The sequence below is a fragment of the Ochlerotatus camptorhynchus genome, unplaced genomic scaffold, assembly GCF_037179485.1.
Source record: "Ochlerotatus camptorhynchus isolate MF236.1 unplaced genomic scaffold, CSIRO-AGI_Acam_v1.1 ptg000196l, whole genome shotgun sequence".
Classification (NCBI taxonomy): Eukaryota; Metazoa; Arthropoda; class Insecta; order Diptera; family Culicidae; genus Ochlerotatus; species Ochlerotatus camptorhynchus.
In genome coordinates this window covers 1020818-1042510 of record NW_027040686.1, presented here as the reverse complement: position 1 = coordinate 1042510, position 21693 = coordinate 1020818, and the positions used below count along the sequence as shown (strand labels likewise).

Genomic DNA, 21693 nt, shown 5'->3' with positions numbered 1-21693 from the left:
GTCTAGAATCGTTTGGGCTCAAAAGAGGAATTGGTAGGACAAAAGCAGTGAACTGAAAATGTCGGGATTATTTTGAAATTGTAAACCAGAAACACTAAGATTGGAAGAAAGGTTTCAGAAGGCCGGTCTTAAAACACGTACAGTCACCCCAGTACCATAGGTCACCCAGTTACTATTATGGGTCAGTCAGTTCTGCGTGTTAATCAATTGGAAATGTCCCATACTACTGGGGTGCAGTGCTGAGATTTGCCATTGTCATTGACAGGCTTTCACGCGTCACTGATAGACTTGATGCTCAAAAAAACCTATGCCAAATCTCATTCATTTTTTCATCGTGCGATTTCATGAATTCTGAGTCAAATTATTGTTATCCCAACAGCTCAGGACATAGATGCTTGTTCTGTTTAACGGTTATAGTTTTGCTGAAGTCATTCAATTTAGTTTCAAATATAAATAATAAAAAAAAAATCTGCACATGTTCATCACTGACAGCATTGTCCCTGACAATTGACATGGTTTGCCTTGACGATGACTGTTAGCTCAAATGAGTGACCAAAGCAGAATTTTGAATATCGCCGAGTATTGTCGAGTTTTTGCAGCACTGCTGGGGTGACTGTCTTCGGATTAAGCCACGCGTGGAAGAACTTACAAGATCACTCACTTTTAAACTCCAGAACGATCTAGATAACCTAGAAAACCTGATTAAGATATTGATTAGTATGGTATATATTGAAATAGATCGTAAATAATGCGCATAGCATAAGTATCAATTCTAATTTTATCAGTATTATAATAGCCCATGTGGATTTTAAGCATAGCAGACGTACTTTGAATATGTTTGGACATGTTTTCTCGTTAGTCGTCATTGTGGAAGTCGTAGTTGATTTAGTAAAGCATTTTATCTGAACTTCAGGACGATTATGAAACCTAAATAATACATCTGATATACATGTAAATTCATAATTCATCATTTACATGAACCCTTTGAACATGATTGGACTCTTGTAGCTATTTGGACACTTGATTTGGAGAACCTAGAACATCTGATATGCATGAAAATAGGTCGTGAATGATGTCCATATATAATTTGGACATATTTCGTAGCAAAGGAAATGTTTTGTTGATAAACTTACCTGTACTCAAGAACCGTTTGAAGAACCTAAATATCTCACATACTTTTTTTTTTTCCTTTGGTTTGTTTTCCGTCGATCTTGTTTTCCGTGCTGTGCACCAATGCTACCGACGCCAGGAAGGCAGCTCCCACACCTGGACCCTACCTATCGACCCATCAACTCATGAACCGGGGACCAACGGCTTTACTTCCCTTCCGAAGGAAGGCGTGATCAGAGATGTTATGCCTCAGAACATCTCGGCGGCGCCGACTGGGATTGAACCCTGGCCTACTGGGGTGAGAGGCGATCACGCTTAAAACTACACCACCGGTGCCGCTATCTCACATACTTGAAAACGTATTGTTTCTCATGAACATAATCTCAATGAATATGTTTGGACATTCCGTTTCAAAAAACATTGTTCAAATCGTGGAAATGAATTTTAAATGCTGAACATATACTTTAAGAATATGGTTAGAAAATTTACTTTAGATACTGTTCAAGTTGTGAACCTGAAATGCATGGAAATAGATCCTAAACGATGCGCATAGACTCTTTGAACATGTTTGAACATGCATGCGGCTGAGGTCATTGTTAAAGACGTAGTTGATTTAGTAGATCATTTGACCTGATCTAAAGGACGATTTGAAAGATCTTAAACATCTGATATTCATGATAATAAATCGTGCGCATTGGCTCTATGATTCTGCTTTTACATATTTAGTGCTAGTAACATGTACTGTTCCAGTCTTGCTTAACCTAGTACATTAGTAGATACGAACTCCAGGACAATTTGGAGAGCCTAAAACATCTGGTATGCATGAAGGAAATTGGATCGTTAATGATGCACATAATTAAAATTAATCTGTTTGGGCATAGTTCGATACTTACATTACCAGCCAGGCTAATTTCTGGGTGTCCTTTGTGGTCAGGTCTAGGCTCCACAGGATGCCTTCTCCCTGGTTGATCCGCCTTGCCCACTACGCGCCCATACCCATCCCAACATGGGAAGCTAAGACACTTGCATTCCGACTTTCTAATCGTAGTCCTTCTTTGTCACATCGGAGGTCCTCCGTGAACGGCTCTATTTAAAGTCCCACGCAGGCACGAAATCAGTGATGCCCCTAACATGGAGAACAGTCGCTCGGATATTTTTCTGAGATATATAGCGCACACCTTATTAACGCTATATTTGGCGTAATTTTGGCATGAATCTGCTATATTGGATTCCATCTTGTAAGCAATTTCGATGTTTATGCCAGCTGTCGCTCAAAATCAAAGGAGATGAGATTATACGCAAGAATGAAAATTCAGAATTTTGTTCTATGTGGACCCTTGAGGAGTTCCTGGATGAAGCCTGCTCCAGAAAGTATGGACGCACCCAGTTTTCAGTGAAAATAATACACAGGTGTTGGAAATTTTATATTTATTACATATACTGTTATGATTAGATTAGCACAAAAGATCAGGATTCTCAATATTTGCTATCTATCGATTGTATGCTAGTTGGCGCACCTTATTGCGAACGTTCTTCATAAGATTCTGTACAGACGTTGTAGCCGCACGGTATTCCATTCAAAGGAGTGCCGTTGCGGTTCTACTGAAAACCTCAATAAGCCCAGAAAACTACAAAGGTGGGGTGAGCTCGATCGTTCACAGTAAGGGAGTAGCTTAAGCGCCACCTCGTTAGAGGACTACTCGCTCGGATATCAATTGCCCGGGATGAGACTCGCCAAAGAAAAGGCCATAAGAAGGCCCTGACGAACGGTTTGCAGAACGATCCAACTCCCCTCAACTTTCCTAGCGTCCGACTTACTAGATGTCCGAATCAGTAAGCAGGCATTACTCACTCTACCCTAACTCTCCACACGAAAGGAAGCTTTTACCCAATTAAAGCTTCTCATCACTGGTAGTTTCCTCCACGATCCTCGAGATGGCGATTCCGTCACAGAAGGGGTAACGACCATTCATTAAAATGAATGGAACAAGACTAATTCAACGAACGAGCGCAAAAGGAGATTCCTCAGGTGAACTTCAACATCAATAACGCTAACACAGGTAGGGTTTCTCCGAACACTTTGAAACATCGAGTTCTAACTCATGGTAACACAGTTTATTTATTAAGACGATCCTATTCTAGGCCTAGACTTCCCTACCTACAGCGTGCGTTCTCTCTAACCAGGGCGTTCTTCCCTCCCGACGTCACATGTGCACATGGAAAACATTTAGCGGGTTGTACTCACGGTCTCGTTCTTACATGCGGTGGCCGGTGCGATTAAAATCCTTCGCAACCGGCGAGAAAGAGCGACGGTTGTCGCTATTGTCGCGCGCGATGATTTAGCTTACATGGGGTTTGCCGGTGCGATGTCCATGCTTTGCAACCGGCGAGAACAAACGACGGGTGTCGTTTTTGTTGCGTGAGCTGGCTCAGCTCGCTATTGTTGGGTGGTGTTCTTTGTTAGTTTGGCTTGGTGGTTCAACCTCGTGTTCGACAGGCCGATGGTGAATCCACCTACCAGAGCGCGTTCGGTCAACTGACACTCGAACGGTCACGATTCCGGTCACGTGGTCGGATTCGGATGCTTTACCGACGGATGATTCGCTCCGGATCGGCGCGATGTTGATGGCGCAGCCCTCCTTGGGCACACGATGACAATGGCCAGCAACGCTTGCCTGGTCTCCGGAAGTGTCCACAAAACGTAGCTTTCCTAAACCCGAGAAATAAACTGTCGAACGGCTGTTCGATGAAAAGGTTTAGAGAGAAACGCTACCTTCCCACGCACGACTTTCATACCTTTCTGTTCGCTTTCTCGCTACACCGATTTCACTACGGTAAACGGGTTTTGATTTTCTTTTGGGAAAGGCTAACACAAGCTAAGCTGTAATGATCAAAGAAGTTAAAGAACACTGAGGAAACTACAAAAGGAAAGTCTAATCACTTTTTGGTTATACGCGACTACGATCACTTCTGACACGTTTCACCAGTCCAGGCAAAGTGAACGAGAAACTTTTTGGTCCTCAGATAGGAGCCTGGAAAAACTTGCGTCTTCGAACGAAGAATTCGGGTTGGGTTTCCATGTCATCTTTCTGACTGCGACCTCTCGCTCCCACCAGTACTCATCAAGGTGACCTTCACATTCCCCGCCCCATTCCTCAAGGCCGTCCTATAAAATTGACCTTCGGCTTTAGTCCCGATCCCGAGCAAAACGGGAGAGTACTTTAACGAGTGCACTTCTACTCCCCTACAGCGGAACAAGTATTTGAAATGCCCATGTTATGAGCTGGCCTAAGCATTGGCGCAGTTTTATGGCATGATGCGCGCGCAAGGCGGCAAACTAAAAGTTTCGAAATAACATCGAGAGTATGTTGTATATTTAATGACACAGGTGTAATTTCATGTGATGTTCGATAGTAATTATTCAATTAAATTATATGTTCTAATAAGGTAGTTATTTGTACATATTTACAAAAAGGGTGACTGTTACAACGTCTTGGCGACAAGTTTGGACACTTTCTCCCAATCTTTTCAAACTGTTGAATGGATTCTGCTGCGAGGACATGTTTCCTAAGATGGTCAATGCGCAAAAATTTTCAATTTTCAAATTTGCAATTAGGTGCATTCATGTCCTTTGGAACGAATGATACATTATTGCAGGTCACAGTTCGAAAAAGTAGTGTAAATTTATGTTCAGTATGATGCATATAAATGGAGCGTCACATATCATATAAGTTAACATTATATATCATGTAAAGTTCTGACACATTTCATGCAATGTAGCAAATATTGTATACAAAAGCCCATTGTTGTAAACAACATTGTTAACAAGTTGCTCGGTTGCGTGGAATGAAATACAAGTTTACAAGAATGAATATTTACATCACTTTTAAAATTCAGAATTTTTATCTGTGTAGGTATACTGTTTTATAGTTGATTTCGCGTAATGGCAAGGCGCAAGATCTAACCAAAAGACCAGGATACTTGTGGCTTCGAATTATGGGTGGAAGTCGGTTTTGTAAATACTCCTTGATGTATTTTACGCTGTTCATCGAAACAGTTGTGATGAAGAGTTACGAAATCTTACCGTAGCCACAAATAGCTTGCCAAACCATAGCTTTTTGACCAAACTTTTCGAGTTGAATAGATTTTTCAGACTGGTCCAATACTTGCCCTTCTCGCATCGTATGATATTGTGGCCCCGGCAAGGATTTGTAGTCCAATTTTACGTAGGTTTCGTGGTCCATGATTATACAGTTCGAATTCCCAGCAAGCAGCGTATCGTACAGCTTTCGCACGCTGGGCTTGATCGATGCTTCTTGTTTTGGACTCCGTTTCGATTGTTTCTGCTTTTTATAGGTTCGAACATCATCCACCAATGGTTGAACTTAAACGTTCCTACGAAGAGAAAACCTGCCTCTCCTCCTTGGAGTACGCCCCTTCTTCGAAAATCTTAGAAAGAACGCAATCGGCGGCAACGTTATTTCCGGGCGCATTAATCCGTATTTGCAAAAGCTAACTTCAAACGAGTGAGCGACGGCTACAGAAAGTTGAATGCTTCACTCTACAAATCATACGTTTTGAGGGTGCAGTTTGGTTTACGCCGGGATCCGAAATCGTTTTGGGATTTCGTAAATAGCAAGAGGAAAAGCTCATCAGTTCCGCCTAATGTGATCTATGATGGCAAAGAGTTCAATAGTGAAGAAGAAGCATGCAATTTCTTCGCGATGCATTTCGAATCCATCTTCGAACCAGTGCACTGCAGTGTCATCGTCCGACGTCGAGGCCGAAATGGCTGCGTCAAATGTCGTGCTGGATGCAGTTGATTTAGACACGTTCGAAATTGCATCTGCTATGATCATCGGTGCTTCAAAAAAGTTGAAGAATTCATGTTAAAAACTACCGTGGGATAACCAGCCTTTCTGCCGCATCGAAGTTTCTCGATATTATCGTCAGTGATCAGATTCTACGCGCTACAAAAAAACACATTTCGTCAGATCAACACGGATTTATTCCCGGTAGGTTTGTTGCTTCTAACTTGCTGGATCTAACTACTACCTGTTTTTCGGCTATGGAAGATAAAACGCAGGTTGACGTAATCTTTTGACAAAATTGATCATAAAGTGTTGCTCTGCTAGCTATCGCGATTGGGATCCTCAAATCAATTAGTATCGTGGTTGTCATCGTACTTGACTGGCAGAATGCTGTACGTTAAACATGGATCTTATGTTTCATCGTTATTTGCTAGCACGTCCGGTCCCCGCAAGGAAGTAATTTGGGGCCGTTATTGTTTGTGTTATTCTTCAATGACGCTGCATTTACCCTATGAGTCACTATGACTCGCGAACTTTTCCCTTGGTGAACTTCGTGTAATATCGCGAACTTTTCCAACACTGGCCACAAGTGCAAGCTCGTATATCCGGAGTGATTTGAGATTTGGGCGTAATTGCTTTTGTAAACAAACACGTCAATTACTGATTTCTCTTGAATAAAAACTCAATCTCACAAACAAACCATACCAAATGATAGAGGCATCATTCCTCTACCTCATAGTGTTATTACTTTTCGAGATTGAGCTTTTATTCGCGAGAAATCGGTGATTGACGTGTTTGTTTACAAATGCAATTACGCCAAAATCTCAAATCACTCCGGATATGCTGATGATCTGAAAATCTATGTGGTGGTACGCTGCATCGAGGACTGTTTTCACCTGCAATTGTTGCTCAACATGTTCGTTCAGTGGTGCCGCTCGAATAAGCTTGTCATCAGCGTCGCGAAATGTCATGTGATGACCTTCTATCGGTCCAAAGGCCCGTTGATTTATGAATACCACATCGATGATACTGTTCTTAGCAGAGTGGATCAAGTGACGGATCTTGGTGTCGTATTGGACTCGAAGCTTTCCTTTCATTCCCATTATGCATCGATTATTTCCAAGGCTAATCGTCATCTTGGCTTCATCTTTATGATTGCCAAGGATTTCACGGATCCACACTGTCTAAAAGCATTGTATTGTTCACTCGTAAGGCCGATCCTAGAAAATGCTTCAGTTGTATGGGCTCCAAACGACGTATCATGGAATCTACACGCACACCAAAAACGTATGACAATTAATGTTAGTTCCGTTTCCTATTATCCTCTGTTCATGAACATCGCAACGAATGTTAGAAATTGACCATGCAGGCGATGTAATGGTTTTTTGTCTTTTTTTATTTCGTGTTCTATCTAAGCTTTCGACTATATCAGTAAGCTTGTAGAACGACGCACATTGTAGAACATTGTAGAACGACCCACACACTTGCCTCGAATCGAATGAGCGCTTCATGTTTGCTTTTAGGCTATTCATAATCAGAAGCATGGAGAGAGCAGTGGAGAAAGCACAGGTCTGATAATCGCAACGTTCTCGTGGTTCGAGTCCAGTCGGTCATCTGTTTCCTATTTTTTTCGACATAACTAATTTACCTCACTAATACACTCTACATTTTCGGTCTCCAATTTTCTTGCAATGGACAGCAGCTAGGTATATCGCATCCTCGGTTCATGCGGTCTCCACTAACATCCTCAGATGATGAATCCCACATAATTGTAAGCAAATCTTACATCCCCCGGCTGAGTGTAAGAATCGAGCGTGTGCAAAAAAGATTCATACGACTTGCGCTCAAAAACCTACCGTGGCGTAATACTTTGAACCTTCCAGCATATCCCTATAGATGCCGTCTGCTTGACCTCGAAATGCTTGATCGAAGACGAAAGCTAAACAGGCTAACGTTTATAGCTAAATTACTCAACGGTGCAATGGTTCGTATGTGCAATGGTTCGTATGTTTGTATCCGTCGAGTCCGCGTTTGATTTTGGTATGTCCATACCTCAATTTGTGAATAGAGTAAGAAGACTGAACTTTATTTAAGATGAATAGTTTATTCATTAAGACAACTTTGTCAGATGACTTATTAAATAAATAAATAAATAAATAAATAAACATTCAACCGTTCTTTAGCCCTCCCCTTGGTGTTGCTGGTGGATGGGCGTAATTTCATTTTTTATAGTGGAGTGTTGGAGACGGTAGGTTTATGGCCGGCTTTGCTGGCTCATGCCGCGATAGAATGGCGCCATGGGCAGGTAAGGAAGAACAGCCCATAATGCACCCCTGAGGTAAAAGGCCCACTTATAGAAGAAAAAAAAAGCGATAACTTTTCCTCAAATGCATATTCCAGGTAACGGTTTGTTATTGTTTTCAACTGGAGGTTTCACAAATAATTCTTGATCATAAAATCATATATTGACCTACTGATTCCTTTAAAAAATTGCATTTTGTGCAAAACAGGACACAGTTGTTAAAATTATACTTACCTTACCAATCAGGTTAAGGCCTTGTTGTCCTCTGCTGTCCGAAGAAGTCGTTTCTACTCTACTCAATCCATGGCCACAGTTTGCCAGCCTCGTAGTCTGCGAAGGGTCCGCAGGTCACCTTCTACTTGGTCGATCCACCTTGCCCGCTGCGCACCTCTTCTTCTTGTTCCTGTTGGGTCGCTTTCTAGAACCATTTTCACTGGGTCGTCGTGCGGCATTCTTACGACGTGCCCAGCCCACCATAGTCGCCCAATTTTTGCAATGTGGACGATGGATGGTTCTCCCAGCAGCTGGTGCAATTCTTGGTTCATTCGCCTCCTCCACGTTCCTTTATCCATATGCACTCCTTCGTAGATGGTACGCAACACCTTCCGTTCGAAAACACCAAGGGCGCGTTGGTCCTTCACGAGCATAGTCCAGGTCTCGTGGCCGTAGAGAACCACCGGTCTAATCAGCGTCTTGTAGACAGTCAACTTCGTTCGGCGGCAAATTTTATTTGACCGGAACGTCCTCCGGAGTCCAAAGTAGGCACGATTCCCTGCCATAATGCGTCTTTGAATTTCTCTGCTGGTATCATTTTCAGCGGTCACCAGTGAGCCCAAATACACGAACTCATCGACTACCTCGATTTCGTCACCGTCAATCTGAACTCGGGGTGGGAGGCTAACATTGTCTTCCCTAGAACCTCTTCCTTTCATGTATTTTGTGTTTAATGCGTTGATGGCAAGTCCAATCCACCTAGCTTCAGCCTTCAGTCTGATGTACGTTTCCGCCTTCGTCTCAAAGTTCCGTGCCATGATGTCGATGTCATCGGTGAAGCCAAGGAGCTGGATGGACTTCCTGAATATCGTGCCACTCGTGTCTATCCCAGCTCTTCTGATCACACCTTCTAACGCGATGTTGAACAGCAGACACGAAAGTCCATCACCTTGCCGTAACCCCCTTCGAGATTCAAAGGGACTCGAGAGTGTCCCCGATACTCGACCAACGCACATCACTCGATCCATCGTCACCTTGACCAACCGCGTCAGTTTGTCCGGAAACCCTTTCCTTTCAAATGTAATCAACCTGGTTTGGCCAATTTTGCCTGATTTCAAGCTATTGTCCTTGGAAATAGTGCTAATTTTGGATCAAAACCTTGAATATCTCAAGAAATATTGAAGATAGGGACTTGCTTTCCAAGACAAAATGGCGTATTTAAAAAAAAAAAAACAAACATTTGTGTAGAACATACTTATGTCAAAATATTGCTTCCTGAAATGTTATTTGCAAAAATTGATTTTCTGAAGGCTCTTACCAAAAAAATGACCCATCTCTGTTAACATAAGAGATAGAGGATTGACGTTTTGAGCAAAAATGTTTGTTTTAATATTGTCTAAAACTTTTCTCAAGACACTATTTTGCTATCTCGACAAACAAAAAAAGTAAATTTGTCATCGCCCTGCTAGGTGGATTAATTATGAAATTACTAAGCTCAAAAGAAGGGGCTTTTTAAGTACACAAACTTCTCTCAAGACACTGGCTTAAATGGAGCGTTTTTGCATAAACTAAAAAACGCACGTTTTGGTACTTTTAGACCACTGTGCAATGTTGTGTTGCGTTTTGGCCATTTTTGTCGTGCGTCTTGGTCCCAATGTTGTAGTTCTAAATCACTCGATTTTCGTAGAAAACATGGTAATGAACCAAACGCCATTACTTTCTTCTTGATTTTAGCTTCCATTCGCCAGCAATTGACGATTTTGCTTAAACGGTGCGTTTTGCACCATCCTACCCTAATTGGAATTACTAAGCTTCCCCTCTCTGATGAACTACTGCATGAGGAAACCAAAGTTCTAGTCCAGCAGTGATAGTATCACACTTGTTACTCCTTTGTTTGAGAGCCGCGTTGTAGTACGTTTACGTATAGGCACTGACAGTGGGTGTGGTTTATTTTGTGGTCATTTTGATTTGGGATAAGTGTTTGAACTATGAATCGTGATCTCCATCGTGGCGTGCTTCTATTGTGACATACTCATACGTATTTTTGTGGTGCGACATAGTGGAAGCGTGAGAGCATATTTGGAGCATATACTCTATATAATTTAGGAATCAGCTAGGAAACTGACTTCAAAATCAAGCATTATAGTCACTTGAACTAAGATATAATAAATAGGTATAGGTCAGAATCAAAAGTACTTGAAAAACTTTTAATTTTAGATTGCAAGCACAAGTGCAGGTACTCAATAAAGCATGTTTTGCACGGCGTTCGGAATTTGCACGGTTTTCGTAGCTTACATAATTTAGAAATTTCGTTCGAAACGGATTTGCTCATTCAATCGGATTACTACGCGGAAGTATCCACGTGCACTCGTAACAGCATTTTTTCTATAACTTTCTTGAAAAAATACACACGGAATCCAGTGTTTAAGCTGCCAACATAGACTAGTCCTTCAACTGTATTGTCAAAGATAGAAGCAGCATTTATTCAAGTCTTGAAAACAAAGCTGTCACGCAGCTCCAGCTTGACACCTAATAAAAAAAAGAAAAGGTCTAATGGACAAAACATAAAAAAAAAACGAGGAGGATAAATTGTCGATTCTTTTTCAGTGGATTAAAAAGAGAGAAGGATTAGTATATATATTTGATTCCTTGACCTTATCATTGACAGATACGTGGGGATTTTTCAAAAGAATCGGACAGGTTTGGGCCAAAGGTTCTCAGAATGCTATGAAATTTTGCCAACAAAAACTAAACAAAAATTCAAAAAAATTCGGTGCCCATTATCCAGGAACCAAACATTGTAGAACAAATATTCTATAATAAAATTACAAGAAAATTATCTCAAGAAGCAACATACAATAAAATCTAAACAAAAGCTTCCCACGAAAAATTTCACGAAGGAGGAAAGTCACAAACAAAGCAGGAAAAATCATTTTCTAAGAGATGACATTTTTTTCATCTATTTTAATCATGTTTAGAAAATATTATCTTTTACTGGTGAAAATTTTAAAGTGGTGAGTCACACTGTTTTAGGGCATTGAACTAACTTTTTCGATTTTCCCGGACTTATGGTAAATACTTCAAATTAATTCATATGATCATAAACTCTACCTGTGAGAAAAACTTAATAGCATTTTGAGAACCTTCGCGCATGTTGTCCGATAATAACCAAAAATTCACACGTATGTCGTCTACAATGTGTCTTGAAAAATACTTGACAAGAATAGGCACTGGAGAAGTCTGCACATTGTAGACGAAACACGCGTTTCTATCAAGGTTAAACAATTAAGGTAGTGAAATTAAATGGAAAATACTCTTCCTTCTCTCTTTCTGCATATAGATAGATTCTTGCATTCATCAGGATGCTATTTATCTATCCATCTTAACCACATGCTACGTTGCATCCAGGATCGAGAGGACAGTTTTAATGTTGTCTAGGTTCCTTTAAAAAAACACCACAAATCAACCAGATTGTCTGCATCGTTAATAATCGATAAAGGTTCATTTGCCAGCATCAAAGCGTCATAAATTACATAATCTACCCGTAGGATCTCTCGTTCGCACTTGCAAGACTCAACTTTCCAACGATCCACCCGAAGCGAAAGCAAAACCATCTACCTTATGGTTTCAAAACGAGCGACGACTACCAAGCCTACCGTTACAGCTCCGCTACTAATTACACGATATTTGCGTTACATCGGATTAAAACTTAATCTGGGTCTTTATTGCCCGTTCGGGACATGGCGGAGTCGTTTGCCTTCTTCTTGTTCGGGAAAACTTGAATCCGGGTATTAAAATTCTTAACCTATGTAAGGAAAAAGTTTTCCCCGATCCGACCATTCATTCTTGGCACTGCTCTACGAAGATTTTAGCAACAGCAGCAGTAGCAGCAGCACTAAAAGCATGATTCCAATTTTAGTTGGTGCCTTCCTTTATAATGAACGTGTGTGTGTGTGTGTGTCACGACTATGTTGGCACTCTGGAACAAGGCTTTTCGCTGTCGGAAAGCTGCAAACAATGTCGTTAAGGTTCCAACCTTCTTTGTTATGGCCGTTGTTGAAAAAGCAAAAAAAGAATTCCTGTAGAACGAATTTTCATAGAACTAAAAGCAAAATTAGCATTCTGGTGTTCTTGGATGCCAGCAGTTAACGGAAATTGCGGTCAATTTCAGTTAACTGCTGTCGCAAAATTCATTTGCTTATAAGCAGATGACTTTTTTTGCCCCTGTCTGATACAGGATAGCATATTAAAAATAATCTGTTGGAGAAAATTTCATCATGGTCTCAGTTCTTTTCACATATTCTATTTAAACATCAGTTTACACGTGGGTGTTTATTTCTCCCGAATATCCCATCAAAACCGGAAACTGCAACGAAAAACTACCCTAAGCACCTCCTCTTTCCACCATCCAGCTTGACTGTAAATATTTGAAACGCTACTAACTAACTTAATTAAAAGCTGATTTATGGGAATTTTATGTTACCCTTATTGCTCTCTTGCTGGGGGTTTATCCTGCTACCGGCTAGCGGGAAGCCCATGCAGAAGCCTCATCACAGAATGGAGCATTAGCGTTAGCCAGGAGAGCTTTTATTCTCCCCTTAAGTCTGCTTTCCGCTCGGTTTCCCTATCTGCTCATTTGATGCAACTGGCACATTTTTAATGGTACTTTGCTTGGGGTGGAAAAATCTCCTGTTTCAGCTTGCTGCCAGTCCAAAATTGTGAAATTTGTATCTTTGTCTGTGGGGAGTTGGAGAAGGGAACGACGGTGCGGTGCGGTTTTAATGCAGGGAAATGGGAAAAGCTCAAGATTGCTTCCGTGGAAAATAACACGTTTCAGGACGAGCGATTAAGGCCTTGCATTGAGTACATTCTGTGAACAGGAACGCAAAAAACAAGGCGCAATCCAAACGAGACATTCTTAGCTAACAATAAGTTTAAATTTTCTGTAGTCTAATTTTGAAATTGGCCAATTTTAGATTTAGTCTACGAGTATCAATTCCGGACTAATACATTGGAACGCCACTGGATTCACTTTGTAATACGAATGAAGGTATGAAAAATTTATTCGCTAAGACTGCTTCTTTTCTTTATGACAAAATAAATAAATAAATGGGTCTAATTAATAATATTACCAAGACTTTATTTTCTAGCTTTTGCCCTATTTATAGTATCGTACCAACCGTATGATTGATTCGTTCACGGTGGAATCATAATATGTTTGATGTTTTCTGCTCGATAGTACGAAAAAAGATGCTTGCTTAGGCTGAAGCGAATCTGTTTTTAAATCATTGGCTCATTCTGCTTACTTCATTCTCTTATTTTTTAAAATTAATGTTGGACGTAAACTTTTGAAATTCTCCATTGATTGCCAACAAATCTACACACAAACGCCCACTTTCAATAAGTGTCCGCATAGATTTGAACAAACTGTATCCAACCATACCCGTGAACATAAACACAAAACTGCCAACAAGAATGCACAGTGCACTAGAACTCATTCGAACCGTAACCGACTTTGCTTTATGGGAAAAGTTTATCTTTCATGCGGTGTGAATCAGAAACGGGAGCAAATTGTGATTTCACAGCATGCAACTTTGCTCAGAGTGTTCTCCTATGTGTGTGTACTTTTAGTTTTCACTTAACGTTTCTATTTGACTAGTGTTAATGGAATTCGTACCCCCCTCCCACCTATCCCCCGCCCCCTCCTTTAAATGTCAGGCTGGAAAGAAGTGCAAACGTATGAGGCTAAATATGTAAGCGAGACGATGAGATCGATTCCAACTAATCCGATTCGCATCTGCTGCTTGCGGTCACTGACGATTTATGTCCGTCGGGGCCCATCATTAATTCTCAAAGCAAACATTTGAATTCGGTGCAAAAATTCATACATTAACAACGACTGGCTCAAAAGCAGACCATCAGGCCTGACGGACAAACCAGCAACACATTCAAAGGAATAACGAAAGCAAACTAAGGACAACATTTTAATTTGATATTTGCAACTGCTTCCACTCCTGCTCTTTGGAGTGTGGTCCTAAGCAAACACTGATTGGCAGGCAGGCCGAATATACTTTATAATGATTTCCTTGGATCACAGTGTTCTCTGTTCTCAGCGACAATGGAATTCATTCATACTGATACAGAGCTGCGGAAAGGAGTAGCTGCCTATTAAAGATTTATAAACTCCAACAAAACTCATTTATCTAATGCATCATCCCGAACACGACAGAAAAGCACTGACTCACGTCTCACTTGAGAAAACATAATTCATATCCGAAAAATTTACATTCTTCGTTTCAGTTTTTATGACCTAGCACATACGACACGTAAGCCATCATTCTGTCCCCCCATTTTCTTGCCTTTGAATCCATTTTGAATGGAATGATATATCTTTCCATCCGAGGAAGCCGGAAAACAGAGTTTTCAATTTCGCTCACCCCTCTGCACTGCCCAAACCCTGCCACCACCGATGCAAGATGGAACTTAGAGAGCTCACAATATTGAGTGATGTTAGAATTCGACCTCCGACTCTGGGCCTGGTACCTTGCGAGCGCGCGCGTACCATAAATTCTCATTTGGGCATCATGAATATGCATTTTCCAACCCCTCTGCGAAGCATTTCAGCTTCGGTTCAGGATCATTTCAATCTTCTAAAACACGATGCCAGGAGTACCATCTGGGTGTTGTGTGCTCTTCCTGGCACGGCAGTTCTCCAGTTAGTAAGTTGTGAAGGTGGATGATGTGTGGGGTGTTTTGCGTATGGCACTGCCTTTCGTTCCAGAGATTTTCAAATGTAATCCGTATTTCGGGATGAGCCGTGCTGAACGGTGACGGGTGACTAGAAGGGCTCACGAAATTGGCAGAGATTGTTCATGTTCGTCGCATTGAGGAAGGTAGCTTATTCTAGTTAAGTGAATATTTGAAATAACTGAGAATCAAAATGATCAGAACCAAGAAAAAAAAAAAACAATCAGAGCAGATTGTTGGCGTGAGATACAATCTGGCAACCCTAGACATATGAACTGACTTCATCGATGAAAAAGGACATTGGCTTTGACAGGCGGAGCACAATAGTGGTAAAAAATTCCTTGAATCCTCGGATGAGTATTTTTTCCACGACGAGCGTTGATTGCCAATTGGTGATTAACAACTGACGGCTATCGAGTGCAAGGAAGCCGAATTGCACACCTTAATTTATCGAACCCATCAACACATAGGCCGGGACCATCGGCTGTACTTCCCTTCCGAAGGAAGACGTGACCAGAGATTTTTTCGCCTCAGGGAAATCCAAATAACCTCTGCTGGGATTGAACCCAGAATCAGGTTAGATTCCTTGTGTAGTTGTCTTTAGAATTGAGGGGGTTAGAATGAAAGGGGTGTAAGTGGCTTTCATCGATTCTCTTCATCGACTTTCTCTTTCGTTAATAATTCAGCTGAAAACACATTCCTTGATTCGTGTGCCATTCTGGACGCTAGATGAGAACCTCCTTTATCAAACTATGTGGCAGAAATAACGCAAATTCTGTTTATAAAGCTCTGGCTATTGAAAAAGAAAGTCGATGAAGAGAATCGATCAAAGTCACTTACACCCTTTTCCTTCTAACCCTCTCAATTTTAATTGGGCTAGCATACCGTAGGAATTTCCTCAGAATTCAATGTAGTTATGTTATGAATCCCTTTGAATTATCATTACGAAATAATCGGAAGGGAAGCTGTGCCGTTGGTTCCGGCCCATGTGTTGATGGGTTCAATAGATTCCATATGTGTCTGTCTTTCGACCTTTTGTCTTTTGACCTTCTGTGTTTCGACCTTCTGTGTTTCGACCTTCTGCGTTTCGACTTTCTGTCTTTCAACCTTCTGTCTTTCAACCCTCTGTCTTTCGACCTTCTGTCTTTCGACCTTCTGTCTTTCGACCTTCTGTCTTTCGACCTTCTGTCTTTCGACCTTCTATCTTTCGACCTTGTGTCTTTCGACCTTCTGTCTTTCGACCTTCTGTCTTTCGACCTTCTGTCTTTCGATCTTCTGTCTTTCGACCTTCTGTCTTTCGACCTTCTGTCTTTCGACCTTCTGTCTTTCGACCTTCTGTCTTTCGACCTTCTGTCTTTCGACCTTCTGTCTTTCGACCTTCTGTCTTTCGACCTTCTGTCTTTCGACCTTCTGTCTTTCGACCTTCTGTCTTTCCACCTTCTGTCTTTCGACCTTCTGTCTTTCGACCTTCTGTCTTTCCACCTTCTATCTTTCGACCTTCTGTTTTTTAACCTTCTGTCTTTCGACCTGCTGTCTTTCGACCTTCTGTCTTTCGACCTTCTGTCTTTCGACCTTCTGTCTTTCGACCTTCTTTCTTTCGACCTTCTGTCTTTCGACCTTCTGTCTTTCGACCTTCTGTCTTTCGACCTTCTGTCTTTCGACCTTCTGTCTTTCGACCTTCTTTCTTTCGACCTTCTGTCTTTTGACCTTCTGTTTTTCGATCTTCTTCTTTTTTTCGAACTTCTGTCTTTCGACCTTCTTCTTTTTTTCGAACTTCTGTCTTTCGACCTTCTGTCTTTTGACCTTCTGTCTTTTGACATTCTGTCTTTCGACATTCTGTCTTTCGACATTCTGCCTTTCGACATTCTGTCTTTCGATCTTCTGTTTTTCGACCTTCTGTTTTTCGACATTCTGTCTTTTGACCTTCTGTCTTTTGACCTTCTGTATTTCGACCTTCGGTCTTTCGACCTTTTGTCTTTCGACATTCTGTCTTTCGACCTTCTGTCTTTCGACTTTCTGTCTTTCGACCTTCTGTCTTTCGACCTTCTGTTTTTTGACCTTCTGTGTTTCGAGCTTCTGTGGTTCGACCTTCTGTGTTTCGAGCTTCTGTGGTTCGACCTTCTGTCTTTTGACATTCTGTCTTTCGACATTCTGTCTTTCGACATTCTGTCTTTCGACATTCTGTCTTTCGACATTCTGTCTTTCGATCTTCTGTTTTCTGACCTTCTGTTTTTCGACCTTTGTCTCAAAACCAGAGGTTTTAGCACAAAAGGTCGATGGGCATCAGGTTGAAGAACAAGAGGTGGAAAGGCAAAAGGTCGAAATGGACAAAAGGTTTAAATGGATAAACTGGTCAATTTTTTAAGAATAATTTGGATGGCAAACTCTATGATTTAAAGAAGGAAACATATTTCTTTAAATCATGAACAGTTCTCTAGAAAAAAATTATACTTAATAGTTACTCTGCGTGGCACTGCAATTTAAGATACAAATAACTACCGTTTTCTAGAATATATTCCTTCATTAAATCATGAGCCAAAGGTTGGAAGTATTTGCTTAGTTATTTCCAAAGCTCCTTTAAACTCTGAGCGAAAATTTTCTAAACAATATTTGGTCATTTTGATGTTGGTTTTATGAGCTTATGTCCACTCTAACTTTTTGTTCATTTCGACCTTTTGTCTATTCGACCTTTTTTCTCTCTATGTTAAATTAGAAAATTTGTCTATTGTCGTTTTGTCCATTGGTCCTTTTCTCCTTCTAACTTCAATCTGACCTTTTGTCTCTTCAGCCTTTTGTCCATTAGACCTTTTGTCCATTAGACCTTTTGTCCATTAGACCTTTTGTCCATTAGACCTTTTGTCCCTATAAGTTCAATTTGACCATTTGTCCATTTGACCTTTTGTCCGAGGGGGCGACTCTATCTACGATGCAAGAAGAATTGTGTTTGTTGTGGTTAGCTGCGCGCACGCTGAGTAGACAGAAGGAAGATTCATGAAGATTCTGAAGATTTCTTGCAAAAAGGTGATACGCGATGCAAGTAGACTCGAGAAATTAAAGAAGATTTTTCGAAGATTGATTCGCTAGTGTGAGATTTGTTGAGTATCTCGAGTTGAGATTTAGATATGTCGCTCCTCTCACCTTTGTCTCTTCGTCCTTTTGTCCATTGTCCATTTGTCCTTCGACGTTATGTCTTTCGACATTTTGTCCTTCGACTTTTTGTCTTTCGAACTTTTGTCTTTCGACCTTTTGTAATAGATCAGTGGCTTCAGAGAGATCATTGCACCTCTGATCTAGGGCATTGATTCTCCACGTACTCCAACCTCAAACTCGCTCTGCCTCGCTTCTTTCTATGTGATTTTCGTTTAGTGGAGATACGTAAAGGCAAAGTTGAGAATCGATGGTCTAGGCAGTGATGCCACAGGTATAGATTACAAACAGATCATACAGATATTTCTGAATATTTTGATACCGATATCGGTATTTAGATTACAGATTTTAAGGAAAATAAACAGATTTTTCAAATTAGTAGAAAACATGTTTAAATCTTTTTTTTTTTATTTATTAATTTCGATAAACAATCAGTTTTACCTTTTCAGCAGCTAGATTTTTTTTTTTTTTTTTTTTTTTATAGTCACTTTAACACTCTTGGGTCATTCGTGACTTTTGGCCGGGGGTGAGATTTGAACTTGTGACTTTGGCGTGAAAGGTATGGATGTTAACCACTACGCCGGGGTCGCGCAGCTAGAATTCAATCTTCGAGCACCAAACTCAAATCACATTTGTAACTAATTTAGATTGCCCCGTAACGTGGGTAGAACAATGTTTCGTGGTATGTTACGAGATGTAACGTCCTAACTACTTCAAACTAGAGGAACAGGATTTTTCAGTAATCAAAGGAACACATCTTAGTCCTTTTCACTTTTTGTGCCTTGTTGATAGTGACAAGACTCGGCTTTGTCCTGGATCTTGCTTCCGTTAACAACCTGCTGAAGAAGCACGAAATGCTGAAAGCGGACGTTGCTCACCACTTGGAAACATGCGAGCAAATCAGGGCCACCGATGACAAGTTCTTCGCTTCCGATCACTTCATGAAGGACGAACTCCACGAAAGCGCTATCAAGCGATATCACTCCCTCCACGAGCCAACCACCATTAGGCGAGACAACTTGGAGGAAGACTCGCTACAGTTGCACCAGTTCCTACGAGATACCGAAGACGAACTGTTCTGGTTGAACGAGAAGGAACCTCTGGCGGCATCCAAGGATCTCGGAAACAGCCTAACCGCCGTACAAAGCCTACAGAAGAAACATCAAGACCTGGAAGCGGAGATCCTTGCACAGGAACCAATCATTTCCGTTTTGATCCAACGAGGTCAGCAAATGATTCGCGATCATCACTAAGCCGTGGATCAGTTTGAAAGTCTGCTGGATGCGGTCGAAAGTCAGCAGTTCTACGCCGAAGCCAACGAAGCGAAATCCTGGCTGAAAGAGAAGAAACCGATCATTTCCTCCCACGATTACGGCAAAGATGAGGATTCGGTGGGATCTCTGCAGAAGAAATTGGATGCACTGCAGTGTGAACTGGTAGCATTCAGGCCGACTGTCGAGAAGATCGATAAGTTGACTGGAGGGTTGCAGGAGTGAGGTCATTTCGATAGCGAAAAGATCAAGACCAAGAACGATAAGATTCAGTATCAGTTCCATGAGCTGAACCGACTGGCTGGTGAGCGAGAGAAGAAGCTGGCCGAAACGAAGAAGCTGTACGAGTTCATACGGGAGATTGACGATCTGCAGGAGTGGATCGAGATGCAGATGACTACGGCTGGATCGGATGAATACGGAACGGATGTGGAACATGTCGAACAGCTGACGGCACAGTTTGAGTCGTTCGTTTCGAATATGAACTCGAATGAAGCACGAGTTTATGCTTGTATTGCTAAGGGAGAATCGCTGTTGAACGAGGGTAACCCTAACAAGGACATTATCAAGGGTAAACGGGGGAAATTAAGCAACTGTGGAAGAGTTGAAGGATTTGGTTGTGGCCCAGCAGGAAGCATTGGCAGGAGCTAAGCAGGTTCACTTGTTCGATAGAACGGCAGATGAAACGATCGGTTGGATCAGTGAGAAGATCTCAGTCGTCCTATCAGAATACTACGGTCATGATTCGAAAATGAGTTAGTTAGTCTTCATCTATGTGATTTCTAATCTTCCATTCGTTGTTCCCTAGTTTGAAGTGGTTAAGACTAGGGTTCTGATGCATGGTCATTAGGGGCTGTTCATTAACTACGCAGACAGTTTTTTTATCCTGCGAAGACAACTGTCCATACAAAAAAAAATATGGACCACCCCCCCGCCCCCCTAAACTTTCTACGTAGTTTATGGACAGACCCTTACCGGTGTCACTGACTGACAAAGGGGCGCGCTTTTGGAGGGTGTTTCAACACTCCGAAGGGTATAAATAGTGGTACCTTCCAATTAGAGGCGGATCCTTGCGATAAATTCAAGAATGACAACTGTAAAATACTCGTAACTCATCATCGAATACTTCATCATTTCTCAATAGTGATGAAGTAATACGACATGCACTAAACAATAGATCAAATCACTGGTCGTAGTGGTGTTAGGCAGGGCGTCACAATATCAGCTTCAATCGACCAAATCGATGCGACGAAGAGACTGCTGGCTTTCTTTTTCTGTTAAAGTCGAACAGCTTCGCAGCATTCTAGAACCTCAGTTGGCGTGCACAAACAAATGTTCAATCGCTTGCCTCTCTTTCTCCCGTCGCTCCATTGGTCTTCCTTTCAAGCTTCGGTGAAACGGATGAGCGAAAGAGCGCTCGACTTTGATAGTTTTCTCTTTCATGAAACACATCAACAGAGGTTTCATGACGTATATGACGGAAAATGAAATAACACATTTAAAGCATTTATCACGTGAAAACACGTGAAGATTACACGTAATATTTTTAATTTATCTTCCATCCATATATTTATCTAAAAAAAATGATCAAAAACGGGACATAACGCATTTTAAACAAATTGACAGAGCGGTGATAGAGTGTTCGTGAAAGGGGATTGAAAGCCATAATGAGGTTCGTTTAACTAGAAAATCGACGTTAGTTACATTGAAAGCGATGAGGAAAGCAACGACGAGAAGTTCCACAGCCAGCCTTTCCTTCTAAGCGTCCTGCTTTTTTTATTTTCGTTTCTTGCTGATAGTCTAGCTAGGCGTTATAGAAAGGAAGCGTCGAACACGTATGTATGAGAGAAACAAAACACGAGTTCATTTTAGAGCTTCGAAAATGTAGAGCCCTGGTGTTAGGTCCCGGAAAAAAACTAATTTAAATATATTTGCATTACTTAGCTAGTTTCAAATTTAGCTCTGATGTTCAGCTGTCCTGATTTCTGATTTATCGTTGAAAGCAATTTGTTTCCCTTTATTTGCATAGTATTTTATTAAACTGAAAATTTTCTAAACAATATTTGGTCAACCTACATCAAGGTTTGTTGAA

At 41.2% G+C, this 21693-nt stretch overlaps 1 protein-coding gene and 1 pseudogene across 1 annotated transcript in view; both read left to right on the top strand.

Moving 5' to 3' along the window:
- LOC135702705 (uncharacterized) overlaps positions 1-21693 on the top strand; it is a 336139-nt gene that overhangs the window by 202419 nt on the left and 112027 nt on the right. The window lies entirely within an intron of this gene.
- Positions 19003-20361, top strand: LOC135702667 (spectrin alpha chain-like; annotated as a pseudogene).